Source organism: Monomorium pharaonis, chromosome 11, assembly GCF_013373865.1.
Source record: "Monomorium pharaonis isolate MP-MQ-018 chromosome 11, ASM1337386v2, whole genome shotgun sequence".
NCBI lineage: Eukaryota > Metazoa > Arthropoda > Insecta > Hymenoptera > Formicidae > Monomorium > Monomorium pharaonis.
In genome coordinates this window covers 12,177,435-12,183,434 of record NC_050477.1, presented here as the reverse complement: position 1 = coordinate 12,183,434, position 6,000 = coordinate 12,177,435, and positions in this window count along the sequence as shown.

Genomic DNA, 6,000 nt, shown 5'->3' with positions numbered 1-6,000 from the left:
TATGGGACAACGAATCTATGAAATTTATATTAAATGTCTCTTTATGTATTATATATTATAAATAGTACACATAAATGCGATTTTTCATAGATTCGTTGTTTTAAATGTTTTTTTTTGCATTTTTTTGTAATGATGTACTCGATCGTAATGTTTGTGTTACTCGGTAAATTTTTTTGTCATTTTTATTAAAACATGTATAAATATATATAATTATTTCTTTTGCCATTACTTAATTTATCTGGGTGTCGTGCAGCCAGAATAGATTTGGCCAGGATCAACGAAAGGTGAGTTCAATCTGGCCGGAAGAAAAAAAAATTCATTAAAAGTTGAGTGTCGAAGATTAACCTAAATGTATATTGAATGTATAAGAGTTTTATTTACTGTCAATAAAAAAGTTATTCTTTTGTGTGTGAGTACTACATTCACGTTTGGCCAAAGAAATGCGTATGTGTATAATGTAATTGCGTTCTGAGCTATATATGCACATAAAATGTTAATAACATAATTATTTATTTTGTATTAAATTTATGTGCTATCGAGCAAATAAAGATATCATCTTGTTTGTTCCTATGTAGCTCGGATGCACACCAAAAAAAGATTTCTTTATTAATCATTTTGATAAGTGAGTGAGGTCACGTATAGTTTTATATCCATGTTTAGCGCTGATGCTAATCAAATATCAGTCGCATAAAAAAGACCGTGGTGGCCGCTCTCAAGTTTCTCTCTGACAAAACTTTACTTAAAATTCGCTAGAAAAAAGCTAGAAAAATATTTCATAAAGTTAGAATAGCCGCTATCGGCTATCCGCATTTTTAAAATTTACCAGCTAGATAAACGTTGAAAAACACTAGATCTAGTGGGAAAACCGCTAAATTGGCATCACTGTATGATAGACATCCCTGGCGAAAATGTAAAACCAGAGCGTAAGTCGAATGTAAAAAGAGAGTAATAGAAGCGTTAATAAACCTTCTACGAAGCGTAAATTGAAACAATAAAATGTAAAAGGAGTGCTAACGCTTTTTTTACATTTCACTAGAACACAACATTGCGCGCGCTTCGCGCGCGCCACTTAGCATTTTTATATTGAACATTGCACTTTTTTTTCTTCTGTAATATTACTCTCACACACTTTATCATATTTAATGCCCTTCTCTATCTCACGCTCCTTCTCCCCCTCTCTAAATTACTAATTATATTATTAATGATATTAATTATATTATTTTCATATTGTTCAATATTACTCTTACATTTTACTTTCTTATTTAATCCTCGTCTTTATCTCTCACGCTCTCCCACTCTCCACCCTCCGCCCCTCTCTCTCTCTCAATAAACACAAATTAGTAATTATATTATATTTTCATGTTTCTTAATATCACTCTTACATACTTTCACTCTATACTTAATCCCCTTTAAATAAATTAAAAATTATAACATATTATATGTAATGTTACCTGTTAATTTTCAATCAATTTTCAAAACTTTCACTTTCTGGCGAACTCTTTAGAAAATTATTGTACGCGTCCGGAACTATATGAAAACTGCGTTAAAATAAATAAATCTGTCGATATTCAATAAGCACTTCACGTCCAGCTTTCAAAATTCAAGTTTTCCAGGCAAAATAATTGTTTAAAAAATGTTCTAATTAATTATATCACGTGAACTTTATAGAAACATATTGTACGCGTCCCGAACTATATTAGAATTACGTTAAAATAAATAGATCTGTCGATATTCGATTAGCACTTGACGTATAGCCTTAGAAATTCAAGTTTTTCGGGCAAAGTAATTGTTTAAAAAATGTTTTAATTAATTATATCACCTGAACTTTATAGAAACATATTGTACGCGTCCCGAACTATATGAGAATTACGTTAAAATAAATAGTTCTGCAATTGTCAGTCTATTGCATTAATTATTTTTTACAACACTCTGCGTATTGTAAAAATTCGATATTTTCTGTAATTGTCAGCCTTTTGCATTAATTATTTTTTACAATCCTCTGTGTATTGTAAAAATTCTATATTTTCTGCAACACTTTGTGTATTGTAAAAATTCGATATTTTCTGCAATTGTCAGCCTATTGCATTAATTATATTTTACAATACTCTGTGTATTGTAAAAATTCGATATTTTCTGCAATTGTCAGCCTATTGCATTAATTATTTTTTACAACACTCTGCGTATTGTAAAAATTCGATATTTTCTGCAATTGTCAGCCTATTGCAGAAAATATTTTTTACAATCCTGTGTGTATTGTAAAAATTCGATATTTTCTGCAACACTCTGTGTATTGTAAAAATTCGATATTTTCTGCAATTGTCAGCCTATTGCAGAAATTATTTTTTACAATCCTCTGTGTATTGTAAAAATTCGATATTTTCTGCAACACTTTGTGTATTGTAAAAATTCGATATTTTCTGCAATTGTCAGCCTATTGCATTAATTATTTTTTACAATACTCTATGTATTGTAAAAATTTGATATTTTCTGCAATTGTCAGCCTATTGCATTAATTATTTTTTACAACACTCTGCGTATTGTAAAAATTCGATATTTTCTGCAATTGTCAGCCTATTGCAGAAAATATTTTATTACAATCCTGTGTGTATTGTAAAAATTCGATATTTTCTGCAACACTCTGTGTATTGTAAAAATTCGATATTTTCTGCAATTGTCAGCCTATTGCAGAAATTATTTTTTACAATCCTCTGTGTATTGTAAAAATTCGATATTTTCTGCAACACTCTGTGTATTGTAAAAATTCGATATTTTCTGCAATTGTCAGCCTTTTGCATTAATTAATTTTTACAACACTCTGTGTATTGTAAAAATTCGATATTTTATGCAATTGTCAGCCTATAGCAGAAAATAATTTTTACAATGCTCTGTGTATTCTAAAAATTCGATATTTTCTGCAATTGTCAGCCTTTTGCATTAATTATTTTTTACAATACTCTGTGTATTGTAAAAATTCGATATTTTCTGCAATTGTCAGCCTATTGCATTAATTATTTTTTACAACACTCTGCGTATTGTAAAAATTTGATATTTTCTGCAATTGTCAGCCTTTTGCATTAATTATTTTTTACAATACTCTGTGTATTGTAAAAATTCGATATTTTCTGCAATTGTCAGCCTATTGCAGAAATTATTTTTTACAATTTTCTGTGTATTGTAAAAATTCGATATTTTCTGCAACACTTTGTGTATTGTAAAAATTCGATATTTTCTGCAATTGTCAGCCTATTGCATTAATTATTTTTTACAATACTCTGTGTATTGTAAAAATTCGATATTTTCTGCAACACTCTGTGTATTGTAAAAATTCGATATTTTCTGCAATTGTCAGCCTATTGCAGAAAATAATTTTTACAATGCTCTGTGTATTGTAAAAATTTGCTATTTTCTTCAATGGTCAGCCTATTGCAGAAAATAACTTTTACAATGCTCTGTGTATTGTAAAAATTCGATATTTTCTGCAATTGTCAGTTTTTTGCATTAATTATTTTTTACAACACTCTGTGTATTGTAAAAATTCGATATTTTCTGCAATTGTCAGCCTATTGCAGAAATTATTTTTTACAATCCTCTGTGTATTGTAGAAATTCGATATTTTCTGCAACACTCTGTGTATTGTAAAAATTCGATATTTTCTGCAATTGTCAGCCTATTGCATTAATTATTTTTTACAACACTCTGTGTATTGTAAAAATTCGATATTTTCTGCAACACTTTGTGTATTGTAAAAATTCGATATTTTCTGCAATTGTCAGCCTATTGCATTAATTATTTTTTACAATACTCTGTGTATTGTAAAAATTCGATATTTTCTGCAATTGTCAGCCTATTGCAGAAATTATTTTTTACAATTTTCTGTGTATTGTAAAAATTCGATATTTTCTGCAACACTTTGTGTATTGTAAAAATTCGATATTTTCTGCAATTGTCAGCCTATTGCATTAATTATTTTTTACAATACTCTGTGTATTGTAAAAATTCGATATTTTCTGCAACACTCTGTGTATTGTAAAAATTCGATATTTTCTGCAATTGTCAGCCTATTGCAGAAAATAATTTTTACAATGCTCTGTGTATTGTAAAAATTTGCTATTTTCTTCAATGGTCAGCCTATTGCAGAAAATAATTTTTACAATGCTCTGTGTATTGTAAAAATTCGATATTTTCTGCAATTGTCAGTTTTTTGCATTAATTATTTTTTACAACACTCTGTGTATTGTAAAAATTCGATATTTTCTGCAATTGTCAGCCTATTGCAGAAATTATTTTTTACAATTCTCTGTGTATTGTAAAAATTCGATATTTTCTGCAACACTCTGTGTATTGTAAAAATTCGATATTTTCTGCAATTGTCAGCCTTTTGCATTAATTAATTTTTACAACACTCTGTGTATTGTAAAAATTCGATATTTTATGCAATTGTCAGCCTATAGCAGAAAATAATTTTTACAATGCTCTGTGTATTGTAAAAATTTGATATTTTCTGCAATTGTCAGCCTTTTGCATTAATTATTTTTTACAATACTCTGTGTATTGTAAAAATTCGATATTTTCTGCAATTGTCAGCCTATTGCATTAATTATTTTTTACAACACTCTGCGTATTGTAAAAATTCGATATTTTCTGCAATTGTCAGCCTTTTGCATTAATTATTTTTTACAATACTCTGTGTATTGTAAAAATTCGATATTTTCTGCAATTGTCAGTCTATTGCAGAAATTATTTTTTACAATTCTCTGTGTATTGTAAAAATTCGATATTTTCTGCAATTGTCAGCCTATTGCATTAATTATATTTTACAATACTCTGTGTATTGTAAAAATTCGATATTTTCTGCAATTGTCAGCCTATTGCATTAATTATTTTTTACAACACTCTGCGTATTGTAAAAATTCGATATTTTCTGCAATTGTCAGCCTATTGCAGAAATTATTTTTTACAATTCTCTGTGTATTGTAAAAATTCGATATTTTCTGCAACACTCTGTGTATTGTAAAAATTCGATATTTTCTGCAATTGTCAGCCTATTGCATTAATTATTTTTTACAACACTCTGTGTATTGTAAAAATTCGATATTTTATGCAATTGTCAGCCTATTGCAGAAAATAATTTTTACAATGCTCTGTGTATTGTAAAAATTCGATATTTTCTGCAATTGTCAGCCTTTTGCATTAATTATTTTTTACAACACTCTGTGTATTGTAAAAATTTGATATTTTCTGCAATTGTCAGCCTTTTGCAGAAATTATTTTTTACAATTCTCTGTGTATTGTAAAAATTCGATATTTTCTGCAACACTCTGTGTATTGTAAAAATTTGATATTTTCTGCAATTGTCAGCCTATTGCATTAATTATTTTTTACAACACTCTGTGTATTGTAAAAATTCGATATTTTATGCAATTGTCAGCCTATGAACTATATGAAAATTACGTTCAAATAAATAGATCTGTCGATATTCGAATAGCACTTTACGTCCAGTCTTAAAAATTCATGTTTTTCGGGCAAAACAATTGTTTAAAAAATGTTTTAATTAATTATATCACCTGAACTTTATAGAAACATATTGTACGCGTCCCGAACTATATGAGAATTACGTTAAAATAAAAAGATTTGTCGATATTCGATTAGCACTTGACGTGTAGCCTTAGAAATTCAAGTTTTTCGGGAAAAATAATTGTTTAAAAAATGTTTTTCTTATTTATATCACCTGAACTCTATAGAAACATATTGTACGCGTCCCGAACTATATGAGAATTACGTTTAAATAAATAGATCTGTCGATATTCGATTAGCATTTCACGTCTAGCCCTGAAATTTAAGTTTTTCGGGCAAAATAATTGTTTAAAAAATTTTTTAATTAATTATATTACCTGAACTTTATAGAAACATATTGTACGCGTCCCAAACTATATGAGAATTACGTTCAAATAAATAGATCTGTCGATATTCGATTAGCACTTGACGTGTAGCCTTAGAAAT